The 20,180-nt window shown below is 31.7% G+C and overlaps 1 long non-coding RNA gene across 1 annotated transcript; it reads right to left on the reverse strand.

Annotated features, from left to right (window-relative positions):
* Positions 1–15,519: 15,519 nt before the first annotated feature.
* LOC139495928 (uncharacterized) lies at positions 15,520–18,146 on the reverse strand. Its single transcript, XR_011657502.1, has 2 exons — positions 18,034–18,146; positions 15,520–16,489 (listed from the first exon to the last, which is right to left on the reverse strand). It is a non-coding gene; the product is annotated as an uncharacterized lncRNA (long non-coding RNA).
* Between the last annotated feature and the right edge of the window lie 2,034 nt (positions 18,147–20,180).

Below are 20,180 nucleotides of genomic sequence, written 5' to 3' on the forward strand. Positions count from 1 at the left end.
TATATATATATATAAAAGTAATTTTTGATCATCAGTGCAAGCAGTAGCGTTTGTTTGATTTTAAAACACGAATCGATCTATACTATTTAAAATTACAATACGCAAGCTGAAACCGTACCAAGTGATTATTATTTTTGCACACGACATCTAGGCTGTCGTCCCACCTCTAACCGTAGACGGTTCTCTTGGTGGGGATATTGTGCATTCAACCGTGGATATGATAAAATATATCTGTAATAAACAAAATTGTAATGTTTTGATTGTGTAATGTCTTAATTTTTAAGGTTACGCGGGTTCGGTATTAAGCGGGACAATTGGTATGAACACATTTCGATATACGTGTAAATTATATTAAAAGAAGCTTTCAAACGCAGTTATTTTCGAGAATATTTAAAGATACAAATAAAAAAATCCTTTTTATGTTTTTGAATTAGGCTTTTAATTTCCATTCCTAATTATATATCATTGTAGAAAAAAATTATTTTATACATTTAAAGTACATGTAATTCTTTATGCTAGCTAGTCCATGAATAAAATTGCATAAATCACAAAAACACATTCGGGAATAGCAAGAAAGTTTACCAAAAAAGTAGTGGGAACTTTACTGTTTTTTTTATCATATATATTTCTGATAGTTTTCCCGACCTATTCACCTATTTTTAAACTTGAAAAGGGACCTCTTTCAGCGGCACGAGCCTGGAACATGTACACATGACAGTTGTAAGAAACAGCTATATAAATATACAAGAGAAGATGTGGTATGATTGCGAATGAGACAACTGTCCACAAGAGACCAAAATTACACAGACATTAACAACTATATGTCACCGTACGGCCGTCAACAATGAGCAAAGCACATACCGCATAGTCAGCTATAAAATGCATTTCAAAGATACTATAATTAGAATAAAAGGTTAACGTACTTACAAAATATGTCATCTTAAAGAATGTGATTTCACAAATAGATTATTTTCAAATTCGCAGTCCAAGTCAACCTAAAATCGGTTACACACATTTTTAATGTTATAAATCCATTCCAACAATATCATTTTAAACACACACTAGCTTGCCTTTTCATTAATTTGAATAATACAAATTCAGCTAAATTTTGTTTATTCCCATCAACAGAGAAATCTCACACTCATCCCAGACGTTAATAATACTCATGCACTTCAATTTTGATAAACAATTTATTGATACGGATGACAACGCTTTAACATACGGTTACATTAGGGTTAAAAAAAAATGTGAACTTGTTTTTAATTGAATTCAAAGATAGATTAAACGGTAGCTTTAGGCAGCAACCATTTGATTTTCTGGGGGTGGAAAGGGGGGGGGGGGGGGGGGCTATGTTTTTTTTTGGAAAAAAAAGTTTGTTTCGAGTTTTGGAAAAAAAATAATTTGTTTTTGACTCTGAGAAAAAAAATGTTTGTTTTACCCTCAGCTGACACTATATGTAATGCTAATATTGAAAGAAAAAAAATTTGTCGCCAAAAAAATGTTTGGAAAAAAAATCCCCCCCCCAAAAAAAAATCAAATGGTTGCTGCCTTAATAGTGAAATGAACTATTTTTTTGAAGACTCGCCTAAATGTATGTTGCATAGATGTATTAGATCATGCTGTAAATTATATTTATAAAACCATTTATTTGTAAATACCGCATAAATCAGTCTGTTCACTGTTTGAATATAGAAACTTGTCGATTTTATAATATTGAGAGATATCCGGGATTTTGTAATATGGTGTGATAAACAAGTAATTGAAGATGAATATCATTTTATTTTAGTATGTGAAAAGTATAATGAACTTCGAAAGAAGTTTATCAAACCATATTGTTGGAGAAAACCGTCGAATCTTAAACTTTTTAGACGATCAATGCATTTGAAAGGGGGCATATATATACAGTTGGAACTCGCCCCTTTTTTATGCTCGGTTGGGACCCCCTTTTAAAGTGGTTGGGTTCTCACCAGTATCTGTTCATAATGTAAAGGAACTAACCAATTAAAGGGAAGTTTTTATTTCTGACTGAGAAGGTACGAAATTAAATTCATTCATTAATGCTAAAAATCCATTTGATCCTATTCTGCTGTACTGTTATAATGGTATACCTATACTTATATGATTATTTGACTAATTGTTTAAATGTAAATATGTTTCACTGATGTAATTGAATATTTGTAATAATTGTTTTCTGTAAGTTGTATTGCTTACGAATAAAAGATTATATTATTAATAAAATAAATATTATAACTTTCCTTTTTTGATTGGATGACCATGCAGTGGTGTTGCAACGCCAAGGAACTGGTAATAGAAATCTATTTTGATTTGATACATATGACAATGAATCTTAACAAAAGGTTCTATAAATTCAATTGTGAAAAAAATCACAATACCGTGCATTAACTCAACAACCGTCCATCGACAAATATTACTCGATATTCATTGAAATGATAACAAGTAAACAGTTATTGTAAAAGCAGAGCAGTCTTAAATTCTAATAGTTTTGTCAAAAATGATTCAAAGTTTTACCGATGCAACGATATTTTATATATTTTGAGTTGAAATGGCCTAGCGGTAGTCTGATCACTTCGAATCTAACACACTTAATCTTAATCTTACTGATAGACAGACATTTTATACTGGAATATTGCTGCAAATTTTATATCAAAGGAATCGCTTTCACATTCTATACTATTATGTACTATATTAATACACACTTAAAGGGAAACTTCGCAAAAAAATCAAAAATTGATATTATGTTCATTCTGTATAAAAATGTTCAAATTCATATATATTAAAGTTTTATTCCGCTAGATAAGCGATCACCATCGATTTTAAATTTAGAGTATCAATTCTCCGAGATACGCCATCTTGTCTTCTTTCCCGATGAATAAAAACGATATGTCTATAAACCACAAAGAAACAAAACTACAGTAACCGATGTAGTCGCAATTGCGTGTCGATATCTTGTCAATCGTACGGTTGTTTAATACGACTAACTAACTTGATACGGAAAATATTCTTACTTTTTTTAAATTACCATGGTCTGTTGTTTTTAAACTGTTGATATTGGAATTAGGTGAAAAGTCAAAGTTGAAATCATAAATAAGTGTTCCGTGAAAATTGTTTTCGAAAATCTAATTTGTTCATAATTCTTTAAAGTAATAAACTTTTTTCAAATATATTTTTATCTTCCCTTATCTGATCACCAGCATGGCTAAAGGTATTACTTCCAAAGGTATTGTGAGGGGTGTGAGGTGACACGTCCAGGTATTCAAGCGATTTCCTGTCGGGCTTGCAAGTTCATGCATCGTTTCACTTCTGCAGGTATTGATCAGTGTACACGGCTGATAACTTATAACTTATAACTTTCCATTTTGAACTATCAGATGTATAATATACAACTCTATCTTACTTGTCATTACTAAACTCATACGCTTGTTTATAAATAACATTTCTGGTGTAAAGAATATAATTCATAATATATAAATAATACCCAAAAAATAAGATTTGATGAAATTAAAATCTATTTAAATATTTTTTCCAAGGGTGAATTTGGGAAAATGTAATATATAGTCATTGTCAATAGTGAAGGACAGATTGGAACAGACCAGAAATATTGATTTAAAAAAATGTACGCACTTGCCGACGATTCGTTTATACGACTGGATATAAAGTTACGGAACTATAGCGCAATTTAAAATATATACGTGTATACATTGAACATAAGAAAAAAACATATATTTTGAATAAATAGGGGTAAAAGTGTTGTAAATATAGACTAGCCAACGTATGCCAACAGTATGTAATCATCGAATGTCGATAGACTACAGTTGTATACCAAAAGAAGAAGAGAACCAATTTGATTTAAATACAGGTCGATGTATAACTTTTGCTTTGGTTCATTGAAGCTGTGGACCTAGGAAAATCACAGATTTATATTTCAATAAGATTGTTCTCAAACAAAGGAAGGAATTCGTCATCACAATTGTTATATATACCACTGGACAAACACTAATTATCCCCAGGGGATGTGAATATTTTGCTGGAAAACTTTTGAGTATCAAAGTTTCAAATTAATTTCGGGATTTATTTTCTTTCTTGGTATTCAATAACCGAAAAAAGAATAAATTACTTGTTCTCTAAATAGGGATATTCTTGTCAGATAAAAGAATTTTAGTTATATTTAAAAAATAGGGAAATATGACATTAAATTGGTTCTGTCTTTTTTTAAACATCGTTATAACGATGTGTGTCTAAGGTGAACGCCACAAGAACCCTGTAATACTAGTACGAGAGTATAGCATGTAAACATTCCTTCTCAATAATATGGTTGTGTTGGAAAACTTTTCATACAGATTGACAACTCATTGTCCGATATGCATGTAATATTTGCCACATGACGCCCATAGTTCTTTCTACCATCATCACCTTATTCCTTGATATTGCTGTAAACATCGATGGTTCACACCCAAACAGAATGGGAGTAATGAACCTTCAGAGCTTCTCCGTGTTATACACTTGTGAAATATATAGACGAAATTTCTGTATTGAAATGAATCTACATCTCACAAACAGGATTTTCAAATAACGGCGATTTTGAGTAATCACCTTACAAACCAATATAAACGTATGGCAAGATATAACCATGAAGGAATTTAGTTTTTGTCAGAACTCATCACTATATCATAAACGTATACGTATATATATGCATACAGTTTCAAATATCATGAACAAGCGTTCGATGTCGATAGTCTGTTCTCTAACTGTTCAGAGTTAGACATGTCACTTGTTCATTCTTGGAAGCCTTCATATTCCCCGTCTAACGATGGGAACTCTTTCTGATTGTGTTGACTATAAATGCTTGTATGGTAATTCTGTCCTTTATCTGTACAAGCGGTTGCATTTCTCCTTTCCCAACAAACAAACTAGTCTGATTTCTCTGGAGCTCATCCTCAATGGCTCTTATACGTCAGGAAACTTACATGTATACTAATAATGATTGTTTCATGAACAACGATGTATGAACGAACTATTATAAATTCGTCAATATCTGTACATTGTAATGCATGACTAAAGTATAACTTTTATTACAACTACTGTATTACTTATTTGGATTAATGACGGCTATCATGTTCAACATTGCACAACTATTATCATAGAATTTAAAAAAAAAATCCTCAAAAATCCTCAAAAGATATAATGCCTTAGCTTAGATAATTAGTATTCTTTTCACAAAAAGTTCGTGTAAATGATTGTCAAATGAATTTAATTATGTAAGAATAAAATGTTAAAAAGAAACTAAAAAAAAATTATGCATGTTGTATGTTGTATTTTTTTGTCAATTAAAAACTTTAAAATTCCAATAGTTTTATTAGCATTTAAACACAGCCAGATTTGAATACAAGTTAAGAAATTCCGGTAAAGTCAATGATATCAAACAGATGTACAATGGTATATCAAATTGGGTAATATTGCATATAGTTTTTATTAAAGATTAAAACTACTATTTTTTGCTTCAAATTTGAATCTTTACGCCAATTGCCGCTAAGAAAGTAATCAAAAATTGTTTCCTTTTATTTTTATACATTTTCGGAATTACGAATCTGAATTTTATTTTCAATTAATTTACACAATTTAATTATTGTATCTTTATTCTCATCGTGTATTTAATCTTAGTGTATTAACATCATGACAGCATATACTCTAATCCTTTCTATTTATCCTTTCCAAATAACAACATTTATACCTGTGTACGCTTGAACTCACACCTGCGGCTAAATAGCTACAAGGTAAACGAATTGACCTCAAGCCGAGAAATATACAGTGACCTTTACAAAATAATATACACACTCTGCTCACACATTAGTTGCATTGAAATGATTATCAAAACAATAACGGTAAATAGAACTGAAATATTTTCAGTTCAATATCAGTAAAAATGTTCAATAAATATTTTATGAAAAAAATCTCAACAATAATTAATTAAATTTATTCAAAAACATTTACTAGAGATAATTTTATAGGAGTTTAATTCAATCAATACAAAACGGTATGTATATGCATATTCACTTTCGTTCATTCTTATATTGTGGTTTATAACTTCGACCATTCGTCAGCTGTGCGCTTTTAATTACGTATATTGTCGATAAGCTATAAGAGTTAAACAGATTTTATTTTTTCCCAGAATTCAATAAATCGGGCTAATACGTCACGACCCACTCGAGAATTCAACCAAAAAAGTTACAAATACTTGATTTTCTCCGTTATTAGAAGGAATATAAATTTAAAACTTTGCAAATGTGTTTTTTATGTTAAGATGAACATAATTAGATGATAAGTAAAAAATCGCGGAATTTCCCTTTAATCATTTTTTAAAGTTCAAACTCTGAATTGAGAAAAATTCAAAGGAAAGGCAAAAAAAAATTTAAGAAAAAATATACTGAAATTAAAGGGAACTATATTTGTGAACGAAAATTGACAACGAAAATTGAAGGGGGATAATTGTGTTCCCGGACCAGTACTAACAACACAATTCATAAACAAAAATAAGATAATCCGATCAATTTTGTTGATTCAGGGACTTTCCTGCTTGGTTGGATAATTCACGGCTCAGTAATTGGTGTCATTTTTTCAAAAGAATTAACAAATCTATCTTAGTTCGATTTCAAATTCTACCAAAATTTAACTCTTAGATAAGCAACGTGTACCAAATATATGCATCCATCCTGCAAATACGATGACTATGAAGGATCCTGAGTGCACATTGTATGTCCTGAGTGCACTCAGGAGGTCATTAGCGGTATTCAGACGTACCCCAAATAAAAGATTGGATTTTTTTTCAAACTTAGCGCACATGCAATGCACCACCTCTTCGGAGTCCTCCAAAAAGGTAAAATTCACCTGTATTTGTATATCTGGTGTATGAAATTCATTGTGTATATGTTCCAGACCATATGAGTATTTGGACCGTACGCGTACGGTCCGGACCGTATACGTATACTCGTACGGTCCGACCATACGCGTACGGTCGGACCGTATGAGTATACCCGTATGGTCCAGTACGAGCTGACCATACATGTTATTAGATCATATGGGTTAAATTTCAAAAAATTAACATTAATCACAATCTTTATTTTCAGATTTACTAATTTAATATTATTACAATTACACGGATAAAATGAACAAATGAACAATTGAAATAAAATATTTGTTTAAATCCTAATTTTGGTACTCTCAACCAATGTTACACTTGCTACCACAAGTAACGTACTAATATTTTTTCATTTACATTTTTGCAGTTCTGTATGTTCCTTAGCAAAAATATTTTTTGGTAAAGTTGCTAAATATTCTAAAACAATTGTCCTCCCACATTATATTAAATTCCGATATTTTCAATTTTAGTGATCATAATTCAATTATTTATTGAGTGATCGACATGTTTAAAATACAAGAGATTAACAGATTCACTTAGCGTGAATTTTTTAAATCATTAAAATATATAGTTTGTTTTTTTTTCAATTATAAAATTAAACTTTTTTTATATCTATTTGAGAGTTAAGTTATATTGATCAGTTATATGGATCTAATTAACTTTGACAACTTCTTAATATTAGTCAGACCGTACGCGTACGGTCCGACCGTATGAGTATTTTGAAAAAGTACGCATACGGTCCAGACCGTACGCGTACGGCCCAAATACTCATACGGTCTGGAACATATATTACTAGTTCCATCTACAATATACGGCAATGACACGGCCGGGTATTGTAAAGCTATTGAGGGACTTTTAATGTCAAATTCATATCCCTGGGCGAAGAAATTACCGGTTTGTGAAAACACTGTGTGAACGGCTTATTCTCATTTCGCCTTAGTTGTCAAAATATATATATATAATTAATCCCAGTTTGCCTTAGTACAAATTTTTAGGTACACAAGAATTAACTAAGGTGAAATGGGAGCTTCTGTAAACAATGTAATTAAGTTAAGTTTTGTTAGTATTGCAATAAGTTGATATTTGTTATTTTAACCCATTTTGATGTCAAATTCTACCATGAAATACTTTTTAAAGGAAAGATATTTTTTTTAATTTTTGGGGTCGCACTTTTTATAGTTACTCTTTTTTTTCTGAAAGTGTTTTTTTTTACTCATGTGTTATATTTTGTAAATAAAGTCTTATTAGAGATTTATATTTTAATGAATAAATACAGACAAATATCATACAAGTACAAGGCACTGATATACACATATGAATGTTCAATGTTCATCAAGTTTCCAAGTTAGAGGATGTAAGATGCTGCATCACCATACTGAATATTATTAGTGACACAGTGTGCTAGTGACCTAATACGGTATATCGATGGGGTCAGTAAATTCCATATGGGGTGCCAGCCCTCTAAATGCTTATTTGTCCTTCTGTCTGGTGGTGGTTCCAAGTTGGTTGTGGGTATCTGCCATCTCTTCATATCACAATTATACGTTAACTTGGTGCAGGTATTAGTTTGTGGTGCGTTGGTTAAGTATTTGGTAAACGTGATTGCAGTTTTGTCTGATAGAGTACTAATCTCCTGCTTTCGAATACCATGACTTATAATAGTGTGGTTTTGGTCTTTCACGCTGTCAGACCTTTTGTGTAGACACTTGTTTCTTGTTGAAGACTAAACATGCGCTCTTGATTCATTTAAGATTTTTTGTCGTTTGGTTGCTGTCAAATTGAAACATATCCCACATCTCCTATAGTATGTGTTCCGTTTGATTAAAAAAGGTAATTATAAAGAGATAGATTATTTAAATTCAAACGATCACAAATCTAATCTAAATCCGATTTCAATTATTTCGTAAAATACGTTTTTTGACAGACATTACCTTTATCTGATTATCATAATATTCCCAGTTTAAGGAAAAGAAAAGACATTTTTTCTATATATTTTTTTACAAAGTTGCTAATGGTTTAATTATGTCGTAATTTGCTAGGTCAGTGTCGGATTCCGGGCGACATAGCGTACACTTTCCTTTTAATTTTTAGCGTTATTAATATCGTAATTTTTGTATCCTTGCTATCCTTGCTAAATCTTCTACTGTATATCACAGCTAGTGAATAAGTCTAAATGTCCGTACAGTGTATAGTAAGATCTTTTTTCCACACATGGACATTTCATTAGTATAGAAAGTTCGCTATAGTGTTCCATCATGGTCTTAGTGCAGTTTCGAGAGCTTATAGTGCACTTTTTGGACAGGATATTTTTGTTTTATAGTGTATGTATATTCTGCACGAATAATTTTTATCGCTATCATTATAAAAAACTAGACCATGTGAACCGTATGAGATCGCACACAAGACAGCTGATTGGATTAATGGGATGAATTGTTACGCCTACATAAAACTGATATCCAATCGAATGCCAGCAGACACCTGTCAGTAAAAACAAATTGTAAGCATGGATGGTTAGAGATTTATTTGTGTATTCGATATTTGAAAAATAAGTTAGATAGTCACTATTCGTTTTCCCTTTTTTTCAGCCAGATTTCAATAACTGTTTTTACACTTTCTTTATTAACAGAAAGGTATTTAAATAGAAGCGCACCACATGTAACAGAGATTTACAAGCATTTAATATAGCGACTTGTGTTTTCCGGAACGTCCTATTTTCAATTATTCACAGACTTTTGCAATAATATTAAACCTTTATTTTTTACCTTCAAAAACTGCTCAAACTTTTATTCTCAGACTAGACAGCATGAAAGACATAAACACTTTTATAAGTCAGTGTACACACGGTGTTTTCCAAACTTGGTAATTTCTTCGGTTCATTCCCTCTATTCCCACTTTTTATAAATCTGGTAAGAAAAGGTAAAATTTCATGTGGGAATAGAAGGAAAACTTGTGCAAACAAAGGATTATACTGTACAAACATTTTTTAATCAACTGTTAATTGACCAGTGTTTTTTTTTATTCGAACAGGTAATAAGTTATTTTTGCATCTGTATGAATTCTGTTTTTTTTTAAACAAAATACATAATGAAGTAAAGTTAACAGTTTTCACCCATTATTTGATATCTTTGATTTTTGGTCCAAGTAATTATATTTTAAAGTATACTTTTATACTACATCTTAAGCCAACAGGAATCACCAAAAGCATTAAATCATCGTTTATTTAAAGTTACTTTGGAGTTTGAGAAATATTTATTTTGGATGACCGGCAGATATCCTTATTTCTTAAAGGAGTAGGTTCAGTAAGACCCCTTTTTGGCCCCAAAATATAGCAGTTTTACAAAATTGTGAAAATGTAATCTTATAGCTATTTACTGGTAAGTAGAATGCTTCTGCTACATAAATATGGGCTGTTTTTTGACAATACAATGCACATATATTGGTACTAGCATCATTAAGTCATGCTAAATTACTGAAATCTTCACAATTTTAGCATTTTAGTTAAATTTTAGACGGTTTCTGTCTTAAATGAAAGTGGCCGCATTCGTGTTCATTCATAATATTGAAATGTAAGTTGTATTTGATGATATTTCATAACATATATAAAGGTTGAGGATGAACACGGATGCGGCCACTTTCAATTTTGACAAAAACCATCTGAAAAGTGACGTTTTTTGGCATATTTGATAGATTTTTCATATTTAAGCTTGAATCGGAGCGTTTTTAATGACTAAATCAGTTAAAATCTTTCACATAAATTAATTGAATTAATTGAAATAGACACTTAAGTGTTTAAAAATGTCCAAAATCTTTCGTTAGATGAACCTGAAATTTGAGGCCAAAATCGGCCCTTACCGGACCTACCCCTTTGGAACTTTGAACATAAATCTCCTATTTAATAGAAACTGGAAGATGGCAAAACATAGAAAGAGAAAACAGAAAATGTGTATTGTGTAATTCAGATGCTATTGGTGATGAATACCATTACATTTTTAATTGTTCAGCTTTCGATAATTGTAGAAAACAATGTTACAGTATTGTTATTTATTTATGTAATTGTATTGAAATATGTATAATTATCTCTATACCTTTCTGTAATTTGGTTTGTGAGAATAAAGATATATATATATATATATATATATATAAGATTAAACTTGGTTATAATATTATTTATTTCATGATTTATTAGTAAAGCAGACAATTTTTTAAAGTTACAAATTCAAAAAATTTTAAATAAATCTGACTCCAATCTATTCATCATAATTTTTCTTTATTTTTAAGTACAAATTCAAAAGTTTAAAAAATAAATGTAACTCCAATCTATTTATCATAATTTTTCTCTATTTTTAAGTATTTATTTGATGAAAAAAGAAACATATTACAAATAAACAAGGTATTATACCCAAACAGTGTACCAAATATGTTATGCTTTAAAAAAAAAATACAGGTAAATCTTATGTGAAATTCTAATTAACCCTGATTGTTATAAAAACAAATTATTTATCAAAACATCTATTGTTATTTGCAAGTGGGAATAGAAGGAATAGTATTTTTAAAAAGTGGGAATAGGAGGAAGACACCATTTCTTCGCCCAGGGATATGAATTTGACATCAAAGCTTTACAATACCCGGTCGTGTCATTTCCGTATATTGTAGATGGAACGAGTGATATACATACACCAGACATACATGTTCCCTTACAGGTAAATTTTACCTTTTTGGAGGACTCCTAAGTGGGGATGCGTTGCATGTGTGCTAATCTAAAAAAAAATCCAATCTTTTATTTTTCTAAACTGCGTTACATGCAAATGCGAAATAATTAGTGTTGTTTGTTCAGTCCAATTTATTTATAAATATTAATTTATTCTTTTGAATAAAAAAAACTACGCATGTAAACTTCAATGAATTTAATAGTATTTAATACTAGTAGCCTAAATGTAAAACAATGCAGCAAGATTTGAGGTTGAAGCGGCTCGATCAAAACGTGAATAGATGAGAAATTGTCATCATTCTTCTAATTAATTACAAAGTATTTTGTGAGAACAAATACTTATATTTTAGTGATGGTGATTCGTTGTTTGCCTCAGTCACCTCCAGTGGCAAATATTTCATTCGTGTTCATAACGAGAACACAAGTTTTAAATATAATAGGAAGCACTTCAAATAGTCGTTCGACAATAAGATTAAAAGTAAACTTGAAATACGGTAACCACTGAATAATGAGAGAAGATTTAATAAGGATAGAAATTTAGCCTTGCAACAGCTCGCTACAGTGGGACCACTAACATCATTGAGGAAGAGTTTTCAATTTGCAGAGAGCGATGGTCCTCTCAATCTACTCTGATGTCGGCCATCTCTATTCATACGTGTAGATACCAACATCACATAACGGTATCTAATTTAGATAAGATCATGACTTTAAAATCGCATTAGTAACGGTGATAATTCTGTTAAACTGTATTGTTTATTTTGTTTATTATGCTCGAGTTTTTGGTATGACCATGGAAGTATTATATTGACGTCAATATAATACTTCCATGGTATGACTATGCGACCTCTCTCCTGGTTGGTCTCGTGAGAATAAGATCACCTCAACAGCGAGAGGACTTTAGTCCGAATCCCAAACGGGTCTAACAAAGAGTTTTTTTTCTTTCTTTCGAACTGTTAGCTTGTGAACTTACACGTTAAAAATCCATCTCAGTGTGTCGGTCTAGTACAAAGCAGGCTTAATTTTCATATTATATTTCCATATTATAGTTTTGGCCTGAATCTACTGATTTATATCACACCTGCTATAATTTTCAACGATCGAAATAAAAAAAAATGGTACGTGAAATATTTCTACATGTTCTACGGAACACTTGCATTTTTGTCTAAAAATAAATCACTGCTCCCGTATTATTTAGTCTTGTTGCGGTTTAGGCTTTTTATTCTGTATAGGTTTCTTTCTATAACAAAAATCTGTGTGTTGACTCTTAATGTTTTGATTGATATGTGTCGTTGGGTTGATGTCGTATTAATGTATACCTTTAAAATTGTTTTCAAAACCAAATGATTGATTGGGTATAGAAATATTCACATCTCCCGTTCGACAGTATATCTTTGCTAAAATTGGGTGCGGACGTTTGGTTGATGGTTGTATAAATAAGCAGCCGCATTTGGTCGAAAAAAAAATAGTCTATGCATGGTGTAGTGAGAGTTTCGCGCTATCTATACGTTAAAAAAAATTGAATAAATCGTTGAAGGGATATACGAACTTTGATTGAAATTTCTAAAAAACGAAAAAGGTCACCTGAATCTCCAAGTAAGCCAGTCGCATGGTTGTCAACTTGAATTTAACACTTTAGAAGAAACGAAACGGCCAAAATAAGTTTAGTCTTATTATAAATTGTTGCCAACTTTTTCGTCTGTTTTTGCTTTTATGACAACTTTACCAGATATATATATATATAAAGATTTGACAGTAATTGTTTCACAAAAACGAGCTCAACTACATGTCGTTGTTTTACGCTTCAACATAAATGCATATGTATGTATACAATGGAGACTGTTTTCTGTTCTACTGCCCTGGTCCTAGATTGGCTGTGTACAATCTAACCCCTGACATGGACTACTTTATTAAATGTTTACAAACAAATAAATGCAAAGAGAAAGATTCGGAAAGAAATTCTAAAATTTACGCTAAAAAATAAAATACACAAAAATGGAAACAGTTTTAGACAATTATCATTTGAGAACTATATATAATTAGCATGCATCACTAAATGAAACTGATAAATTGATTGCTCCCTTAATGTCCAGTGGCAAATATATCACGCATATTCATGACAAGATGCGAAATGGATCGACCTGAAGCAAATGATTGATACATCACCAAGACAGTGAGTTCACTGAGGTAAAACGTATGCCGTACTAGAATGCTGTATGGATTTTGCTCATTGTTAAAGGCCGTACAGTGACCTTTGAACGACTTTGACACCCCCCCCCCCTTTGCAGAGCTATAGAAAAACAGTACATTAAGGGGTGTTACACAGACTCTTTTTGATGATACACAGACTCTTCTTAATTGTTACACGGACACTTTTTATGAATAGAATCACTCGTGCATGATCAGTGAGTTCATGGGCACTTTAATTTTCAATTAGATTTGAACTTTTTGGTTCACCGACTTATTTCCTGTCTTTTTATTGGATAAAATATTTACGTTAGCATCAATATCTATTTTCCGAAACATTTCCAGTAAAATACTATTCATATTAGTACACCAAGGGATTAGACATTTAACTTCAAGGGAGGGGGGAAGGGTATGGTATAATAAATCAAATTGTCATCACTGTTGGGTTTTTCGTCTGAATATTTTACATTAACTGTGTCAGATGCCTCATTACAGGCTGAACCTTTTATAGGGTGCTCATTATAAAGTTTTAGTTTTTGGTCATTGTTGAAGGGTGTGCAGTGACCTATTATATAGTGACTAACAAGTAAATCACTTGGTCTACATGGTTTAAATGGTTGATAGTCGTCTCACCATATCTCCTTAGGCCAAAATAAAAATTGTTTGTTTCCCCTCCCCACACCCAGGTAAAAAATAAGCCCCCTGGGATGGGAAACAGACATTCTTTTAAATGTGGACTTATTCATGATCTTTTTATTGAAATTCTGAAATAAGAAGATTTTACTAGTCTATAAGTATCACATAAACTTTACATTATCAATAATCCATTAAAATGAAGTCCAGTCAAAATAACCATGCCAGACAGATATAGGACAGATAATTTCATGAATTTCATGAATTTTTGAATTTCACAGTTCTTCCATACCCCAAATTTATGGTTAAACGTTTATAGTAACCATAGAAACAGAGAAAAAGACTAAACATAAAAACCATGAAAATGGTGTCATTGTCAGATGAAATAAGCCATTCAAAAATGTCAAACATGTACAACTTACATTTATTCCATAATTATGCCAAAAGTAGTGATCCTATACATGTACAATGTAGCTTATAGCTTATGAGAAACATTGATGACCTTCGGCTATTGTCTGCTCTGAAGTTGGGTTGTTGTCTTTTTTGGCACATTCCCCATTTCCAGTGTCAATTTTATTAGCATGATTAGGAAGTATAAACTGAGAAACAAACCTAACCATGTTAACATTGTATCAAACTGAAATAACCTTAATCACTTAAATTATCCATGAAGGTCAAGGTCAGGTCAACCCAACCTGATAGACAAGTAGATCTTTCAAGATACTCATATACAATAAAATGTATCCAATTACATATATAAAATATACAGTATAAAAGAGCATTTCATTGATTAAGTAACAGTATATTTTACATGCAGTCATTGAACCATGAAAATGGGGTCAGGTGCAATGTACATATAATGGCAAACTGAAACATCATAACATATTAATTACCTACTAGCATCTGAATACAAGACAAGAAACATCCAGCTCTTTTAGCTTTTAAAATGTAAAGCTCTATAAAATAGCTTACATCATCACCCCAAGACTGTAATACAAATTTCTTGTATACAACCAACTTTCATGACTTTTGTGTAAGGCGAGACAAAATAAAATGATACTTTGAAGTACATGTATTGTTTAATATGTTTGACTACTATTATAAAATGCCAGTTTCAGAATGAACAGTAATTTAGAAGATTATTAAAATACATGTAGATACATTCAGACTATTATAACTATACAGCAAGCTGTCATTCGACTCTAACCAACAACCATGCCAGGGCTGTAAACTAAAGCTTGTCTAGGTTGGTAAAAACTTCCATCATCATGCATATATATGACACTAACCAATAGTGATGGACCGTGACAGACCCTCATGGAAAGTAAAGGAGGTTTAACACTCCCTGGTGGTACATGTAGCCAACAATAGCAATGGCAGCATAGAAACTCTTATTATATCCAAATTCTTATTTCAAATGAATAATTATCCAAGGTGAATCAGATGATGTATGATCATGATGCTGCACGTTTAGTATTGACAATGATTGATATTCACTGAAACTAGAAATTTCCATTATTCCAATTTTCTATTCTTAATGATATAACTATCCAAGATAATCATGGAATTAAGATATGATGCACTACTAATATTCCTAGAAAACTTTAAATTCTCTTTATTTCAAATTGTTAATATTACTTATTTCAAATATATATATATATATATATATCAAAGGTATGCTCTGTCACCAAGTAATGTAGTACATTGTATTTCCTACATTTTTTCTATGAATTGTAAGTTTGCTATTTGTTCAATTCACAATTCTCTTTTTGTCCAATCAGATCATCCCATCAACTGTACATCATGACATAATGCTGTTAGCTCTATCAACGTCATTTCCAAACCAATAAGTAACACAAAATTATGAATGAATCCACCATTTCACAATTTATAGCTACAGGTACAAATGAGGTACCATATGAGAGTAACTTAGTGACACTATATATTTCCTATATATACATTGATATACATGATATATGCCGCTTCATAATCTGGCTGGGAATCATGCTCAAACCAATGTGATATCTTATCTACAAAAAAAACATACATTAAGAATAAAGTATTTATTATATATAAACTTGTATAATTTATCTACAAGAAAAACTAGCAATCATAATTTGCTTGACAACAAAGTTTAATGATGTAAAGAAATGAATTTATGACTTATACAATTTAATTGATAAGTCCCTTATGAGAAGAAGAATAAAACCCTTTTTTGAGGTTCTATTTCTAAAACAAAATGTTCTCTCTTTCTACATCAATGTTTTCTTAGGTGTATACTTCATTGAAGGGTTACTGTCTAATAGAGGCTATAGCATTGTATAGCACTATACTTGTTGTGATCAATTTATAATACTTTTTTATTTTAAAATAGAATTTGTTGAATATTACTACCAACGTGACATGGTGACAAAGCAAATAGTATTTATAAGATTCTTCTTCTTCTTTATAATCCATCAACATACTGATGATAACGTGTCCGGCACTTATTTACAGTAACTATGCCGCGCATGCGTGGGATCTAATTTTTATTTAGTCATGACAGTCATGACAGTGAATAATAATTAATATACAAAATTTAAAGATAAAAATAAAAATTTCAACATAATTTCTTTTTCTTGTTATAACATATATTTAAGATCTACAAAATTTAGAGCATAACAAATCATTTATAACAAAATAATGAATCATACCCGGTAAAATCTTAAATTTCTTATCACAAAAGATGAAAAGTGTTAAAAATTGTTGTTAAGGACGCAATGTTGTCTCATCATTTGGAATCAGGCATGTCAGGGCACAATATCAATATACTCTTTTTTTTGCCCCGGGCAATTTTGAGGTTATTGCATATATATAAATCCAAGCCTTGAACATGTTGAAGGTATTCATAACACATATGTGACAAATTATAATTATTGTACATCACCCACCACTGACCAGTGGCTATATAAATAGGTATATCATCGTAACTAATCTGAGATTACTCTGACGTCCAAACGGCTGTTTTGCCAGACAAGCTTGTCTCGGACTACATCGTAACATGTGAAGATTGGTTGGTTATTGGTTAATCAAAAAAAAGTGACAAATATTTCATGCAAATTTAGGACGTGACAGTTATCAATACATTAACATACAATATATAGGATTACTCGATCAGGGGTTTAGGTCTTGTAACTGTTGTATAGGCCATCCCGCACAACCATACCATTGTGAATACCCCACATGTCAATGCATGTTAGGCAATAAACAGGGGTGGATCCCGCCATTTTTAAAAGGAGGTTTAATCCATACTAGTTTATATGTAACTTTTTAAATCATGCATTGATCTTCCAAAAAACATGAAAAAAGGGGGGGGGGGGGTCCAATCACAGGAACAATTTTTTAACAAGCCCAAATTCTTACTTTGCCTTTGAACAGGCTACTATCCAAGAGTGTGGAGTATTGGAACGTCGATTCATACCTGTATGCACAAATTTAACAAATGTGAACAATTTTTCCTTCAAATTCTTGGGTGATGTCTGATGATCCATGATCATTCTGATAGACATGTATTAAAATATTCATTTCTACTCACCAATTGCAATTTCCAGCTCAGCTTATATTGTACTATATTTTCCTTCTACCATGTCAACGATTTTATGTAAAATAAGTTAGCTATTAGAAGCGCTGACACTGCCGACACACATGCGACATGAATGCAACAAACATTGGTAAGCGGAAGAAGGGATCCCGTAGACCGCCCTACGTCACGATTCATGAATTATGCATATTCTATTTATAGGCTATTTTTAAACGATTCGGAAAATACTAATGCCAAAAATAGAATTTTCTTAACATGTAAAACTATCTTAAAAAACCGATGCAAAATCATTAACTTTCATGGAGAGTGGTAGAGGGTTATTTTTGTGGTACGTGATTGTTTTTTTTTTATTTCACGTTCAACGTGTTTTTACTTTTTTATTTAACATTCAGTCGTGCAAAACAGCGAGGTGTTCAATATGTTCTGCTTATGTAAATTTTATACGTGCTTCGTGATTCAAATGCTTATTTTGCGTGCTCAGTATTTTTCCAAAAAAAAAAAAAAAAACACTAGACAGGGATCGTCAACATGGACAAGAACGAAATTGATATAATTTTGTTTCCGTGATAAGAAATGATAAGGCGGTAAGACCAATGATGTTGTTCCTTTATTTGCATTTTTAAAGTTCAGGATATCTTTATATATACTTTTCTAAAAGCTGTAAATTATTTATATCATAAATGTGTACACACTAAATAGGGAATATTAAGTAAAACAAAGACTTCATATATACAAGAGGACAGTGACTCAGTCACAAAAGGTTCACCTTAAAGTCTTTATTTTTCGTGCAACGTTCATGACAGAAATTATTTCACGTTCAACGTAAACTTAACTAGGAAAATGTTCCGCATTACAGTAGCATATATCATTGTGCCCTCATTAAGCAAATACATATTCCTTTTTGAGATATATATGATATTTCACATACTAGTATATATGACACACAGTATTGGTGCCTTAATTATGTTGTAAAGACTTGCAAATGTCTCATGCACGTAATCCCATGGCTTTGAATATACTATGGAGTTAATAATATTTTTATTATCTGCTTAATAGAGTACTTTGATGTAGGCAAATTGATAAAAAAAAAACATGTAGCTAACACGTTCTTAGAAACGAGACATTGCTTTTACAGGGTGTGAGGGGGTGGTGATAGTGGCGGTGGGGAAGGGGGTGCTGGTCTTAATCGTTTCCCCTGTTATTTGTTTATAATAAAGCTACATGTTCTATTAGGGCGTTCTACGGGATCTTCTGGTCGGTCTACATGATCCCCTGTTGTCTGAACCTTATATTTATAGTTATAGAACGTTCTATAGGATCTCCTATATTGTTTGTTTATCATGTATATAGCAAAGGACGTTCTACAGGATCCCCTCTTGTCTGAACATTATATATAAAGTATAGAACGTTCTATAGGATACTCTATTGTTTGTTTTTGAAGTATCTAATAGAGGAATTTTTACGAGATCCCTTGGCCGGTCTGTGTGATCCCCTGCTTTCTCAACATTATGTATCTACTACAAGACGTTCTAAAGTATCCCCCGTTGTTTGTTTTTCAAGTATATACTATAGGGCGTTCTACACGATCCCCTGGTCGGTCTACGGGATCCCCTGTTTTCTAAACATAATATATCTACTATAAGACGTTCTATAGGATCCCCTATTGTTTGTTAATCAAGTATATACTAAAGGGCGTTCTACAGGATCCCCTGGGCGGTCTTCAGGATCCCTTGTTGTCTGAACATTATATATCTACTAAAGGTCGTTCTATAAGACCCCCTATTGATGGTTTTTCATGTTTATACTATAGGGCGTTCTATAGGATCCCCTGGGCGGTCTACAGGATCCCCTGTTGTCAGGATCCCCTGTTGTCTTAACATTAAATATCTACTATAGGACGTTCTATAGGATCCCTTTATTGTTTGTTTATTATTAATATACTAAAAGGCGTTCTACTGGATCCCCTGGGCGGTCTACAGAATGCCCTGTTGATTGTTTTTTTTTTTATGTTTATATTATAGGGCTTTCTACAGGATCCACTGGGCGGTCTACAGGATGCCCATTTGTTTAAAAATCTATATCTACTATAAGACGTTCTAAAGTATCCCCCGTTGTTTGTTTTTCATTTATATACTATAGGG

The sequence above is a fragment of the Mytilus edulis genome, chromosome 11 (assembly GCF_963676685.1).
Source record: "Mytilus edulis chromosome 11, xbMytEdul2.2, whole genome shotgun sequence".
Taxonomy (NCBI): domain Eukaryota; kingdom Metazoa; phylum Mollusca; class Bivalvia; order Mytilida; family Mytilidae; genus Mytilus; species Mytilus edulis.